The 15544-nt window shown below is 43.9% G+C and overlaps 1 protein-coding gene and 1 pseudogene across 10 annotated transcripts in view; one reads left to right on the top strand and one right to left on the bottom strand.

Annotated features, from left to right (window-relative positions):
* The window catches only part of LOC118398965 (receptor-type tyrosine-protein phosphatase U-like), a 305732-nt gene that overhangs the window by 243503 nt on the left and 46685 nt on the right, over nucleotides 1-15544 (bottom strand). The gene's annotated exons all lie outside the window — the stretch shown is intronic.
* LOC118398927 (intelectin-like) lies at nucleotides 1849-2800 on the top strand (annotated as a pseudogene).

A 15544-nucleotide genomic window follows, 5' to 3' on the forward strand; every position in this document is an offset into this window, starting at 1 on the left:
ACATACATTACTTCGACCAGGGCGTGACAATTTCACAGTGGTTTAGATGGTACAATGATTCTCTACACAATGACTGCTTGTTTTGACACATTAACTGAAAACAGGCAAAACATTAGAATTTTAGCAACCAGGAAGTGGAGGAACGATTTTTGCATTTTGCACCTTTAATAAAGGCTTAATGTATGGCTAATAAGACACAATAAAGACCTTATTAGCTACTTTTATACACTTTTATTAACTACAAATTATAATAAAATAAAATAGTGTTGGTGCATACACATATTTAGCAGATGTTATTGCGGGTGTAACGAAATGCTTGTACAAAAAAAGTTGCTTAGGAACATTAGCTAATATGTGCATCGTAATACATCTGCAAACATGTATACCTTAAAATAAATTGTCACCAAAATATTTATTTAGCTGACATACCCATGTAGGAAGATTAAACAAATGTGTATTTATTTTTATTTAACCTTTCTTTAAACAGGGTGTCACATTGAGATTAAGCATCTCTTTTACAAGAGATCCCTCTACACATTACGATAAAAACAGAATTTTAAAACATACACGTGTATAAAAGCAACCACATTCAACTACATAGAGGTCCTCAATCAATAATGTAAACTGCCTGAGTGACACCAGTACATCTAACTGCAGTGAACTCTGCAGATTTTTCAACAAATTAGAGACAAAAAAACAAAAAGCGCATGTGCCTAAATCTGTGAAGACTGAAGGGATCTTTAGTGTAACTTGTTTTTTTTATTTTACCTTTATTTAACTAGGCAAGTCAGTTAAGAACAAATTTTCAATGACGGCCTAGGAACAGTGGGTTAACTGCCTGTTCAGGGGCAGAACGACAGATTTTTACCTTGTCAACTTGGGAATTTGAACTTGCAACCTTGCGGTTACTAGTCCAACGTTCTAACCACTAGGCTACCCTGCCGCCCAATATTATTGTTATCTTAGTTAATGATGTTACATATAGAGGCAGTTTCTGTAAGATTGCTTTGTAAATAAATAAAAGAGAATGCAGTTCTCTTCTCGCAGACAGAGAGGTCCATCCCACATTCTACACAGACTATAATGATGAGTCCTAAAAGTGTCCCCTGTGATAAAACGTATTGCTGAATGTTAGACTGTGTCCAAGGGTTTTAAAACAGAGGTTGCCGTATGCATGTAAACAATATCACCAAAATCCAGTACAGGGAGAAGCGTTGCTCGAACAATCTTTCTCCTATTTTAATACTAAGGCATGATTTATTTCGATATAAAAAAAATATTGGATCTTAGCTTCTTAGTCAGATTTTCTATATGCGTTACAAAGGATAATTTGTCATCAATCCAGACACCCAGGTACTTATATTGAGAAACAAGCTCAATTTGGACTTCATTTACAGCCAAATATGCAGGTCCTCAGGGTCAACATTTTGTGACCTAGAGAACCACATGTACCTGGTTTCACTTGTATTTAACACTAAGATCTCTAAGTGATTTCTGAATTGAATTAAAGTCATGCTGAAGTTCACAAATGCTCTGCTGCACTGAGGTGGCACAGGAATACAAAACTGTGGCATCTGCATAGGGATGAATGCTACAAGAATTAACAGTGTCATTAATATACAAAGTGAACAATAATGGACCCAAAATCGAACCCTGAGGAACACCTTTTTAAATATCAAGAAATTCTGATTCATCCCCATCTAGCAAAATGGCCTGAGTTCTGTCGCTAAGATAATTCTGAAACCATAAACAGGCTGAATATCCCAGGACTACTCCTGCCTACATGCTAGTTTAATATGGGCTGTCCTATCAGGTTCAGACCCTCACTGAAACCTTACTACAACAGACATGATGTACCAGGCTTTTCTGCTGACGATCCCACTACTGATGGCGTTTCAGACGTCAAACACTTCACCACTTGATTCTGTAAAAAAGATTGGACCGACAAGCGCTCCAAAAGTTGCCAAAGTTGATGAGATAAGAAATAGGGCTCAGTTCATTGCTAGAAGCTGCAGGGAAGCTAGAGACGTATATGGTCCATCTGAGGATGGTCTGTACTCCCTGACCACAGCTACTGGGGTGGAGTAACAGACCTTCTGTGACATGACCACAGCGGGTGGCGGCTGGACTCTGGTGGCAAGCGTGCACGAGGACAACATCGACAGGAAGTGCACAATTGGTGATCGTTGGACCAGCCAGCAGGGCAACAATGCCAACTGGCCAGAAGGGGAAGGCAACTGGGCCAACAGGAAGACTTTCGGAACAGTGGAGGCAGCCACGGACGATGACTTCTACTATGACATAGATGCAGAAGACATGTCGGTGTCGCACGTTCCCAACAAAACGCCCTTTTACCACTGGAACCTGGCCGCCATCATGCGCTACCACACTGAGAGGCGCTTCCTCCATCTGTACGGATGATCCTGTACTACCTCTTCCACCACTAACCGGTCGAGTACAACGTTGGAAAACACCTGTCTGACAATGGACCCTCCATTCCCATAGTATATGACCTCGGGACAAAGAGTCCACCAAAATGTTCTACGGCCCGAACACTAGAGGGGAGACTAGAGGGGAGACTGAGAGAGGCTTCGTCAGTTTCAGAGCCATAAACCATGAACGGGTGGACACAGCCATCTGCTCTGGGGTCAAACCCAAAGGCGGTGAGGTTGATGCATACTGTATTGGTGGAGGTGGGTTTTTCCTTGAGGGCAACCCTCTTCAGTGTGGGGATTTCACTGGATTTGCCTGGAATGGCTATGGAACCCATGAAGGCTGGAGTGCATTTATTTTTCATTGAATGTTTCATAGATTGATTGATAGATAGATTTGATTGATAGACAATTCATACCGTTTTAAATTAAACATACATTTAGAAGTAATTTTGGTAATACATTTTATATTTCTCTCTATTAATCCATTACTATAAAAAAACATAATGAAGCAATAAACATTCCATTCATTATGAAAATATTTGCGTGTCAAACAATCATTTAAAGGCGTATAGCATATAGTGACAAATATTATTATGCAATGTGAGGCTCTTAATAACTGAATTACGGTAAGGTTACTGTAAACCACTTTTTGACACCTGTTGTGTTGGGGTGATGGGCGCTGGAAATTCTTCCTACTGTACTTCTTTTATGGTGGGAGTGTCGGGAGAGGGGAGTGGGTTAAGATGAACTTTCGAGAGAGAGAGAGAGAGAGAGAGAGAGAGAGAGAGAGAGAGAGAGAGAGAGAGAGAGAGAGAGAGAGAGAGAGAGAGAGAGAGAGAGAGAGAGAGAGAGAGAGAGAGAGAGAGATTCTGTGCTGTAATGATGCCTCAGTGTATTGACATTACTAGCCATGTGATGCTTTGAAATATAGATATATATTATATGCTGTTGGCTGTCGGATTAAAACATGTTTGTCACTTGAAGAAAGACACGGGACATGATCGTTTCCAACTAATAGTGCTCCTCTGGGTCACACACAGACATGGCTGAGAGGCGGCAGGTGACATAATGAAAGAGAGGAAAAGCAGCCAGCCTCAGAAAGTCCATGGCAATACAGCATCATTATTTCTGGGTCTGTTTCCCTGGTTGAGGCTTTCCTGGAGGTTGAGAGCCAGAGATGCTACCACCACCATCAGAGTAAAGGACACATAACCAGAGTGTTCTGGATAACACACTTCACCTTGTGTTAGGATCACAGTCACACATAGCCGTACACACACACAGCTCAATCTCGCAACATGATTAGCAGAGGTATGTCATGGTCATGGATACAAACTCTATATAGGACACGAAGTTATGCACCTTGGCCCAATCTGAAGCTAACTGAGATAGAGGTCTGTGGAAAAGGAGGAAAAACACAACCTGACCAACCTGCAACAGTGAGAGAGTGTCACAGCTTGGGGGCTAATTAGCTAGTAGCTAAACATTCCATCTGGCCACTACTCTCAGTGGCCAGGAGGTGGAAGGAGGGTAGAGAAGAAGGAGTGATGAGAGGGGAGAAGAAGGGGTGAGGAGGGGCAGAAGAAGGGGTGAGAAGAGGGAGAGAAGAAGTAGTGAGGAGGGGGAGAAGAAGGGTGTGAGGAGGGGGAGAAGAAGGGGTGAGGAGGGTTGAGAAGAAGGGATGAGGAGGGGGGAGAAGAAGGGCTGAGGAGGGGGAGAAGAATGGGGGAGGAGGGGGAGAAGAAGGGCTGAGGAGGGGGAGAAGCCATGAAGAGATGATTCATCCTCAAGACTGCCTAACACTTTGACAGCGTGACGAAGTTGTCCGTGCGTCTGTCCCCTCCCGCCTCCCCGTCTATCCTGAATAGAATGTGCATAATTTCTTGTCAGGCGGCATATTAATGGGCAAGGAGGTGAACAAGGTGACTTCAGCAACATCTGGCGGTGACTGTGTCTTTGAGGTCACGTCAGCCGGACAGAGCCGTGAGTGTGCTAGCCAAGGAAATCAGGCTCTCTGTTCAATCAGTTCAACAAATTGTACTGATACAGCCTTTTTCAAAACATTTCTCACAAAACTGCAACCCTGCCATCAGCATAGTCATAGAGGGATACAGCAGGGACCTGAAGCTCATTCTAACAGAACCCACCCCTATTGCTTTGGGGGAGCAGGTCTGAGAGATGCACAGAACCCACAGAGGGTCAGAAGTCACATATCATTGGTGCCGAGGGGCATAACATAATATGAATTATTCAATGACTATTCTCAATACGTTACCATAAACCACCTGGACGATATGATGTATTCTACCTGGCTGGCAGGAAAAGTGTTTCTAAAGTCTATGTCCTCAACCTATAGCTTAACCTATAGGTCAACAGATCCTATAGGATGGGTGTCAGGGGAGAGACATTATGACCCTGGTACATCAGGTTTCCACCTGTCAGTCCTGCAAAGGAGAAAGCAGGTAGGGTCATGTTCCTGTTCTCTCTATTCCTCTTTCTCGCTTATTTTCTCGTTCTCTCTCCCCCTTTCTCTCTTTTTCTCTTTGCGCCTTCCAATCCAGAAGCAGCTCAGTGGCATGAGAGAGATTAAAAACCTAGCTGAGCCCCAAGCCAGACTCACCAGACTCACTAGCTATAAACCCCAGCTCAGCAGTAGGGCAGACTCACTAGCCTGGCTAAAGTGGATTTGGGAAGATAATTAGAAACCCTAATCCCCTATTGTCACCGTTCCATAGCACGCTGCACACAAAGAAAGACAATTACTCTATTTGGAACAGAACAAATGTTTAAATGGAATAATGACTGTTGTGTGTTGCATATTTTCTTTTCTCTGAATAAAATGAAAAACTTTTTTTCTAATGGACTAGTCATTTTTCAACAACATACTTATTTATATATTTGTAGTACAGCTCTCAGCTGGTACAAAGCTCTGCAGATAATATCAAATATATTTGCTGGACATACAGAACCTAGATCTCCTGATCATTATCTGTTTACAATCTCTTAAATGTCTTCATATTTGGGGATCCTATTAGATGTTATTTTATTCAATTCTGTCTGGTATGAGAATGGTATGTGAGTCACTGTACAGATAAAGTTTAGGCTTGGTGTTTTTACTGCACAGTAATGCTGTTTTGTAAATGTAGTCAACTCTAATGCATCCTTTTATTTTATTCAACACAAAGTGGAGGATGCAGATGATTTGAAAAATGAGCTCCTGTATTTATTGAGATTTAAATGTTTTTTTAGAGTGAAGTACATTGAAAAAAATCAAGAGAAAACTGCAAGACTCAATAGAAGACAAAACAAGGAACAAACCAAAAAAGACAGGCTTTTGAAAAAGTAACTATTTTTCATAAAATTGTACAGTTATCTTAGCTAGCTGAATTGCTAGCAGAATTGTTTACTTGTTGCTAAGCAGTTGCTAGGGACTCTCCTGGAAGAAGCTAGCTAGCTTACAAAGAATAACAACAAAAAATATCTAGTTAACAGAAGAAAAGAAGACAAAATAAGGACAAAAGAAGGACAGAAGAAAAAGGAAAAGAAAGAGGACAACAAAGTGAAACAGTCAGCACTTCTATTGCAACTTCGTATTTCGTCGTCCTAACGTTGTCTCCACTGCTATCTGCCCAGCAGCTAGCCAGCTAGCAAACGTCCACCGTCTACCGAATAGCAGCACTGTAGAAACTATTACACTCAACTGAACGACTTGATTAGTGTAGTGTTAGCTAGCTACATAGTTGTCTTTGCTGTCTTCGTATCCAAGATAATTGTGTAGTTTAGAGCGTGTAGTCTTAGAGTGATTATCTTAATTTACCGAGGTTAGCTAGCCAGCTATTTGTCGTCCTTAACGTAGGAGACACTGCTAGCTAGCCAACAGCTAGCCAACGTCTACTGAATAGAACTTCCGCACTCAACAACCCGGTCGCATTCAGCTTCGCTCCACAGGTAGTATCACATTTTCATTTCATTTCATTACAGCACAACGGTTTGATTTGTTTGATCGTAGCTAGCTACAGAGCTAGTATGCTCGTCTTGTAAGAGTCAAGCCCTGTTATCATGACATGGTGGAGACATGAAAAACGTATTTCCAGCCTGCTTAAAATCTATCTATAGATGAGCGCATGGTTGTCTCATAGGCTCGAATTGGCTTGAAGCAATGTATGAAAAATAAGCCAACGAAATGGGGCTACAAGCTCTTTGTGCTAGCCATTTCAGCCTCTGCCAACATGTGGAACTTTTTCATCTATGAAGGCAAGGCGATCAAACCCACTGGTTAGGGCCTTCGTTATGACTCTGTCATTCAGCTGATGAACTTCCCCTTACTTGTCAGTGGGTACAAGCTCTTTGTGGACAATTTTTATACCAGAACTCTTGAAAAATAAAATAGTGGCCTGTGGCACAATTCGTCCTAACAGAATCGGTTTCCCCAAGACTTGACAAAGACAGAGGAGACGGGGACCATACGTTGGACGTAACCATGCTCACCATACAGCACAAGGCATTCAATAATGACCATGTCTCAAGGAGGGTGAAAAATGCCAATGTGGCACGGGTAAGGAAGAATGTCCCTGTTTCTGTGAAGGACTACAATGCCAGCATGGGGGGTGTCAACCTATCTAACGCTTTGATAGGCTACTACCAGGACCTCCACACAATACTTTTTTTAACCACTTTGTGGACATTGCTACAATAAATGCTTTCATTCTCCACAAGCAGATGGCCAAAGAAAAAGGTCAAACCCCTCTCTCCCAGTTGGCCTTCCGAGAGCAGCTGGTGTTGGGGGGGCCAATGCAACATCATAACCATCACAAGGCCCCCCACTCAAGGTGAGCGCCACTATCCAACATGCATGCCAAAGGAGAAAAGGAAGAACTGCAAGCATTGCACAAAACACAAGGGGGGTGAAATGCCAGATCTTCTGTCTGAAATGCCAGTTTGCTTTTTGTGGTCAGAGAGATTGACTGCTTCAAAGACTATCATGACATAAACAAGCTATGGTGAAAGTGAAATCCAATCATCTACACCTGGGATGTAAAACAAACACGAATGCCATTTGCAATTAGTTCAGCTTTTTTTAAATTTTTGCACCTTTTTTTGTGAAAATCACGTGTGTAACCAAGTTTGTGTTTTATAGATTTATAGTTTTATAGATTATAGATTTGTTGCTTTTATATTGTTTTGAAAACAGTACATGTGTATGTGGGACCAATACATTGAATGTGCCTAGGCTAAATGTTCAGTCACTTTGGAAAGGTTGAAAAAAGCACTTATTTTGTAGAGAGGTTGGAGAGAATTTGTTTTTATCGTGAACAATTTTTAGGCACATCCAGTGTGCAAAAACAGTGCAATTACCACATTCTGACGCTTTGGTGAGGTTGAAAGGACTCTGGATACCTCATAACACCGCCACAATGTGGGATTGAAAATATATAATAGCACTAGAATAGCATCTCATTTACAGACATATGCCATTTCTAGATGTTAGGACTATCAATCTCATTTTACTCTGATATTTTTCACATGTTGTGGAAGCCATCTGATGTGTTTCCAGCTCTGGGCATCAATAATTCACTTCTAGCATGTCAATTAAAAATTACTTTCAAAATAAAAAAAATAAAAAAAACGTATTTTGTGTGTGCTTGATCTTGTGTATTCTGAACTATTTAACTTCTGATCTTCTGATAATTTCTTCATAATCTCCCAGATGTCTCCTTTCCAAATATATCAAGTTTTGGCATGTCCGAATCATGTAATTACACATGAATAACAGTTACTTTTGTGTATGTCTATTTAGTCAGAAATCAAAATGTTGCCATAACATAGAAGAGGTTATTAAGCATGGTTATGCGTCCCATCTCCTCTAGGATCTACAGGCTTAAATTCAGTCCTCAATGGGTCCCATCTACAGCTCTGATTAGCATAGTGTGTTAGACAGGACAGGATCCCTCCCTCCCTCCCTCCGTACAGCCTCATGCCTATGCCTAGTCATCTATAGTTGGTCCTATCTATAGCTGTGATTAGCATTTTGTCTTTCTGTCAGACAAACACACCAGCTCCCACGAGAGGATGAAAGGAGGCAGCACCAGTAATCCTAGATCATCCAGCCCTGATTGAGCATGGAGGGAACGTTACTCTTACACACACACACACACACACACACACACACACACACACACACACACACACACACACACACACACACACACACACACACACACACACACACACACACACACACACACACACACACACACACACACACACACACACACACACACACACACACACCTGCATCTCCCCTCCTGTTTAGCTGCCAAGCACATGAATGCCAGTCACGCGTGTGGAATGATCAGGGCCGGTGGACATCCTCGTAACCACATTAAAATGACAGGCAGGATTTCAATACTGACGACAGTCCAGACTCAGAGAGTTGATCATGACATGGTGGAGACATGCAAAACTTACTTCTAGCCAGCCTGATCCTCTATAGCTTGGTCCTAGTCTTGAGTTCTCTCAGGCAAGCTAAATTCTGAAATAAGTCCAAGAATTGTTTAATCTGTCCCTCATTGCCTTCTTCCCTCCATCCGTCCCTAATTCCCTCCTTCTCCTCTATCCCTCTTCCCTTCCATGTATCCTTCCCTCATTCCCTTCGTTTCCTCCATCCGTCCTCCCCTCCATCACTCCATACCCCTGGCCTGTGTGGTTGAGAGGAGACTAAAGACTCAAAGGGCAGTAGCAGTGGTCAGCAGTAGTAGTCCAGAGGGACTCAGAGGGCAGTAGCAGTGTGGCTCCAGCAGCAGTGGCCTGGATCGATGAGGACAAACACAACACTAATGAGATACTGATCCTGAAAAATCTGGTCACACACACAGATGCACACGACTGCAAGAGAGCCGATATCTACCGAGACCCTTATAAGCGTTAATGGAAATGAGGTGAGGGAAATGTATTGACAGCCATGTTGTCTTTCTGACTGATTATGAAGGAGATAATTCAGACACGCTGGGGAGACAGAGAGAATACAGTTTGGTGTGGACAAGAATTGGAAGGATCCTGCCTCTATAAATACACACAGAAGAGAAAGCATCCCAACATACACATAGAAGCTCCTGTGGGACATAACTTAGCCCACAGAGAAAGGAGGCCTTCGAGGTAGTCCTAGGGATAATTTACCAGCTAGAGAGATCAGAGAGAGGAGAGACTAGAGGACACCACGTGACCAGATGAGAACAGAGAAGTGTCATGAGGGAGGGAGGGACTCAAAGCCAAATAACCCTCTTCCTTTACTCAGGGGAGAACAAAGCCACACATAATATATAATAATAATATATGCCATTTAGCAGACGCTTTTATCCAAAGCGACTTACAGTCATGTGTGCATACATTCTACGTATGGGTGGTCCCGGGAATCGAACCCACTACCCTGGCGTTACAAGCGCCATGCTCTACCAACTGAGCTACAGAAGGACCACGTCACATCAGGTGAAACAGAATGTAGGACTAGGTGGAACAACCAGTTTGATGCTCCAGTATCTATGGGAATGAACAGCTACCACACGGGCTGAAGCTGCCTAAATCAAATCAAATACATTTTTAGTGGTCGCATACACATGTTTAACAGATGTTATTGTGGGTGCAGAGAAAATTCTTGTGCTCCTAGCCCCAGCAGCATATACACTACAGGTCAAATTGTTTAAGAACAAATCAAATATTATTTGACACATGCGACGAATACAACAGGTGACCTGGCCAAGATATAGACCTTACAGTGAAATGCTTATTACAAGTCCGTAAAATGTCTTAGGGCTGCAATCCCCCTTTTTTCTACTGTGTTTTTTCTAATGTGTTATTGACTTGTTAATTGTTTACTCCATGTGTAACTCTGTGTTGTCTGTTCACACTGCTATGCTTTATCTTGGCCAGGTCGCAGTTGCAAATTAGAACTTGTTCTCAACTAGCCTACCTGGATAAATAAAGGTGAAATAAAAAATAAAAATAAAAAACGGGATGATATGACAACAGCCAGTGAAAGTGCAGGGCGCCAAATTCAAAACAACAGAAATCTCATAATTAAAATTCCTCAAAGATACATGTATCTTATACCGTTTTAAAGGTGATCTTGTTGTTAATCCCTGCACCATGCCCGATTTCAAATAAGCTTTACGGCGAAAGCACCACAAACGATTATGTTAGGTCACCACCAAGCCACAGAAAAAAATCAATTTTTCCAGTCACAAAAAGCACAAATAGAGATAAACTGAATCACTAACCTTTGATGATCTTCATCAGATGACACTCATAGGACTTCATGTTACACAATACATGTATGTTTTGTTTGATAAAGTTCATATTTAAATGTAAAAAATCTGAGTTTACATTGGCACGTTACGTTCACTAGTTCCAAAAACATCCAGTGATTTTGCATAGCCACACAGTCCTCAGCTTAGTAATGAGCTTTGAGGACACTATGGTATTGAACGCTTAGCTGTAGTCAATGAATAGCATTCTCACATAGGTGTTCTTTCTGTCCAGGTGTGAAAGGGCAGTGTGGAGTGCAATAGAGATTGCATCATCTGTTGGTGCGGTATGCAAATTGGAGTGGGTCTAGGGTTTCTGGGATTGTTAGGGTTCATTCCCTTGTTCCTTGTAAATCATTGGTGAAATTATCATTATGACAATATCTTTAATTAAATAATTCAAAAACCTTTATTAATGCAATGGTAGACAGAAGTTGACAATCAGGAACATAGCACGCATGTTTCCGAGTAAGTTCTGTAAAAAAGAAAAGGTCCCAAGTTGCTTTTATTAAACCAAAGTCCAGCCTTTAGTGATGTCACTACCTACGTCATTACCTTTTACTCCTGAGACCAAAACCATGCCTACCAAGCTATATAAACAAGGCTTTTAGTGTGCTATCTAGAAGCTTAGCAGTAAATGTCCAAGTTGATTTATAGTGGAATGTCTGAGTAGTCTTATCTCCTACACTCCCCTGCAGAGTTCTGTCTGTCACACATTACATTTCTCAGAGGGGTCTCTTTATAAGAGAGAGAGAGAGAGAGAGAGAGAGAGAGAGAGAGAGAGAGAGAGAGAGAGAGAGAGAGAGAGAGAGAGAGAGAGAGAGAGAACTAGAGAACTGTGGAACAATATTAAAACCTCATATTGTTAATCTGTAGTCTAGGAACCTATAAATGTAGGACCCTGTTAATACAACATAAGCATAACCAATTATTTTAATACATCAATCATTTGGTACAGTCCCAATCATGATCCCTCGGTGAACTTCTAACAGGATAATGGTGTTGATGTGAGCCATGAACAGCCTTTCAAAGCATTTCATGGCTACAGACGTGAGTGCTATGGGTCGGTAGTCATTTAGGCAGGTTACCTTAGTGCTCTTGGGCATAGGGACGATGGTGGTCTATATGAAACATGTTGGTATTACAGACTCAGACAGAGAGAGGTTGAAAATGTCAGAAAACGTGCTCGGAGTACACGTCCTGGTAATCCGTCTGACCCTGCGGCCTTGTTAATGTTGACCTGTTTAAAGGTCGGAGAGCGTGATCATACAGTCGTCCAGAACAGCTGATGTTCTCATGCATGTTTCAGTGTTACTTGCTTCGAACCAAGCACAGAAGTTATTTCGCTCATCTGGTAGGCTTGTGTCACTGGGCAGCTCTCAGCTGTACTTCCCTTTGCAGTCTGTAATAGATTGCAAGCCCTGCCACATCCGACGAGAGTCGGAGCCGGTGTAGTACGATGCAATCTTAGTCCTGTATTGGTGCATTGCCTGTTTGATGGTTCATCTGAGTGCGCAGCTGGATTTCTTATAAGCGTCCGAGTTAGAGTCCCGCTCCTTGAAGGCGGCAACTCTACCCTTTAGCTCAGTGCGAATGTTGCCTGTAATCCATGTCTTCTGGTTGGAGTATGTACGTACAGTCATGGTGGGGACGACGTCCTCAATGCACTTATTGATAAAGCCAGTGACTGATGTGGTGTACACCTCAATGCCATCGGAAGAATCCCGGAACATATTCCAGTCTGTGCTAGCAAAACAGTCCTGTAGTTTAGCATCTACTTCATCTGACCACTTTTTTACAGACTGAGTCACTGATGCTTCCTGCTTTAATTTTAGCTTGTAAGCAGGAATCAGGAGCATAGAGTAGTGGTCAGATTTGCCAAATGGAGGGCGAGAGAGAACTTTGCATGCGTGTGTGGAGTAAAGGTGGTCTAGAATTTTTTTCCCTCTGGTTGCACATTTAACATGCTGATAGAAATGAGGGAGGTTGGAGGTATTTAATTTTCCCTGCATCAAAGTACTGATATGCTTCTCAATCAGAGGCAGGTGTCGTTCATTGTGGGTGATTGTTTTCTGTCTCTGTGTCTTCACCAGACAGAACTGTTTCGTTTTTCGTTTCTGTCTTTCACTCTGTTATTTTGTATTTTCGTGTTCAGTGTCTTTTCATTAAAAATGACGAACACTTACCACTCTGCACATTGGTCCGATCTGTCATGCTCCTTGTCAGAGGAAGACAAAATGTCGTTACATTGCTGTTCTGTCCTGCCGATAGTGTATAATCCGCCAGCTTTATGTTCTTAATGTCGTCGTTCAGCCACGACTCATGAAACATAAGATATTACAGTTTTTAATGTCCCATTGGTAGGATATACTTGCTTTCAGTTCATCCCATTTATTTTCCATCGTTTGAACATTAGCTAGCAGAACGAAGGCAAGGGCAGATTAGCCACTCGTCGCCTGATCCTCATAAGGCATCCTGATCTCTTTCTGCGAAACCTACATTTCCTTTTCCAGTGGATCTGGGCTTGGTCCAGTGTCCGTAGTGTATCCCTCGTGTCCGACACATTGAAGAAGAACTCATCGTCCAATTTGAGGTCCGTGATCCCGGTTCTGATGTCCAGGAGCTCTTTTCGGTCATAAGAGACGGTAGCAGCAACATTATATACAAAACAAGTTACGAACAAAGCGAAAAGTTACGAACTGTCACGATCGTTGTATGGAGTAGACCAAAGCGCAGCGTGGTTAGAATACATTCTTCTTTATTAATGAAGAACACGAAGAACACTGAAACAAAAACAACAAAATGAATAAGACGAACGTGACCGCTATATAAACAATGTGCTAACGTGCAACATAACATAGACAATAACCCACAAAATACCCAAAGAATATGGCTGCCTAAATATGGTTCCCAATCAGAGACAACGATAAACACCTGCCTCTAATTGAGAACCAATCTAGGCAACCATAGACCTATATCAACACCTAGATAGAAACAACCCCATAAATCTACAAAACCCCTAGACAGTACAAACACCCTAGATGAGACAAAAACACACATACCACCCTCGTCACACCCTGACCTAACCAAAATATATAAAGAAAACAAAGAATACTCAGGTCAGGGCGTGACAGTACCCCCCACAAAGGTGAGGACTGAGGGGCAGCTTCGGAATGAGGGACAGCTCCAGACTGAGGGACAGCTCTGGACTTGCTGACGGCTCTGGCAGCTCCTGGCTGGCTCACGGCTCTGGCAGCTCCTGGCTGGCTCATGGCTCTGGCAGCTCCTGGCTTACTGACGTCTCTGGCAGCTCCTTGCTGGCTGACGGCTCTGGCAGCTCCTGGCTGGCTGACGGCTCTGGCAGCTCCTGGCTTACTGACGTCTCTGGCAGCTCCTTGCTGGCTGACGGCTCTGGCAGGTCCTGGCTGGCTGACGGCTCTGGCAGCTCCTGGCTGGCTGACGGCTCTGGCAGCTCCTGGCTTACTGACGTCTCTGGCAGCTCCTTGCTGGCTGACGGCTCTGGCAGGTCCTGGCTGGCTCACGGCTCTGGCAGCTCCTGGCTGGCTCACGGCTCTGGCAGCTCCTGGCTGGCTGACGGCTCTGGCAGCTCCTGGCTTACTGACGTCTCTGGCAGCTCCTTGCTGGCTGACGGCTCTGGCAGGTCCTGGCTGACTGACGGCTCAGGACAGATGGGAGACTCTAGCAGCTCAGGACAGACTGACGGCTCTAGCAGCTCAGGACAGAAGGGAGACTCTAGCAGCTCAGGACAGATGGGAGACTGTAGCAGCTCAGGACAGATGGGAGACTCTAGCAGCTCAGGACAGACGGGAGACTCTAGCAGCTCAGGACAGACGGGAGACTCTAGCAGCTCAGGACAGACGGGAGACTCTAGCAGCTCAGGACAGACGGGAGACTCTGGCAGCTCAGGACAGACGGGAGACTCTAGCAGCTCAGGACAGACGGGAGACTCTGGCAGCGCTAGGCAGGAGGAAGGCTCTGGCAGCGCTGGACAGGCGCGAGCACCTGTAGGGATGAAACGGAGAGACAGCCTGGTGCGGGGGGCTGCCACCGGAGGGCTGGTACGTGGAGATGGAACCGGACAGACTGGACCATGCAGGTGCACTGGAGCTCTTGAGCACCGAGCCTACCCAACCTTTCCTGGTTGTATGCTCCCCGTAGCCAGGCCTCCCCGTAGCCAGGGCTGTGCTGGCCAACCGGGGACACCATGCGTAAGGCTGGTGCCATGTAGGCCGGCCATAGGAGACGCACTGGAGACCAGATGCGTAGAGCCGACTTCATGTCACCTGGCTCGATGCCCACTCTAGCCCGGCAGATACGAGGAGCTGGAATGTACCGAACCGGGCTAAGCACACGCACCGGGGACACAGTGCGCTCCATGCGTTAACACGGTGCCTGCCAGGTTCCTCTCTATCTCCGGTAAGCACAGGAAGTTGGCGCAGGTCTCTTACCTGGCTTCGCCACACTCCCTGTGTGCCACCCCCCAATACATTTTTGGGGCTGCCGGAACCAATCTAGGCAACCATAGACCTCCATAAACACCTAGATGGAAACAACCCCATAAATCTACAAAACCCCTAGACAGTACAAACACCCTAGATGAGACAAAAACACACATACCACCCTTGTCACACCCTGACCTAATCAAAGTATATAAAGAAAACAAAGAATACTCAGGTCAGGGCGTGACACGAACAAACAAAATAGAATGGTTGGTTAAGAGCCGATAAGACGGCAGGCCTACCCTCCGGTGCCATCTTGTTAATATTGATAGCTATACTGAACACCTAC

The sequence above is a fragment of the Oncorhynchus keta genome, chromosome 20, assembly GCF_023373465.1.
Source record: "Oncorhynchus keta strain PuntledgeMale-10-30-2019 chromosome 20, Oket_V2, whole genome shotgun sequence".
In the NCBI taxonomy this organism is placed as follows: domain Eukaryota; kingdom Metazoa; phylum Chordata; class Actinopteri; order Salmoniformes; family Salmonidae; genus Oncorhynchus; species Oncorhynchus keta.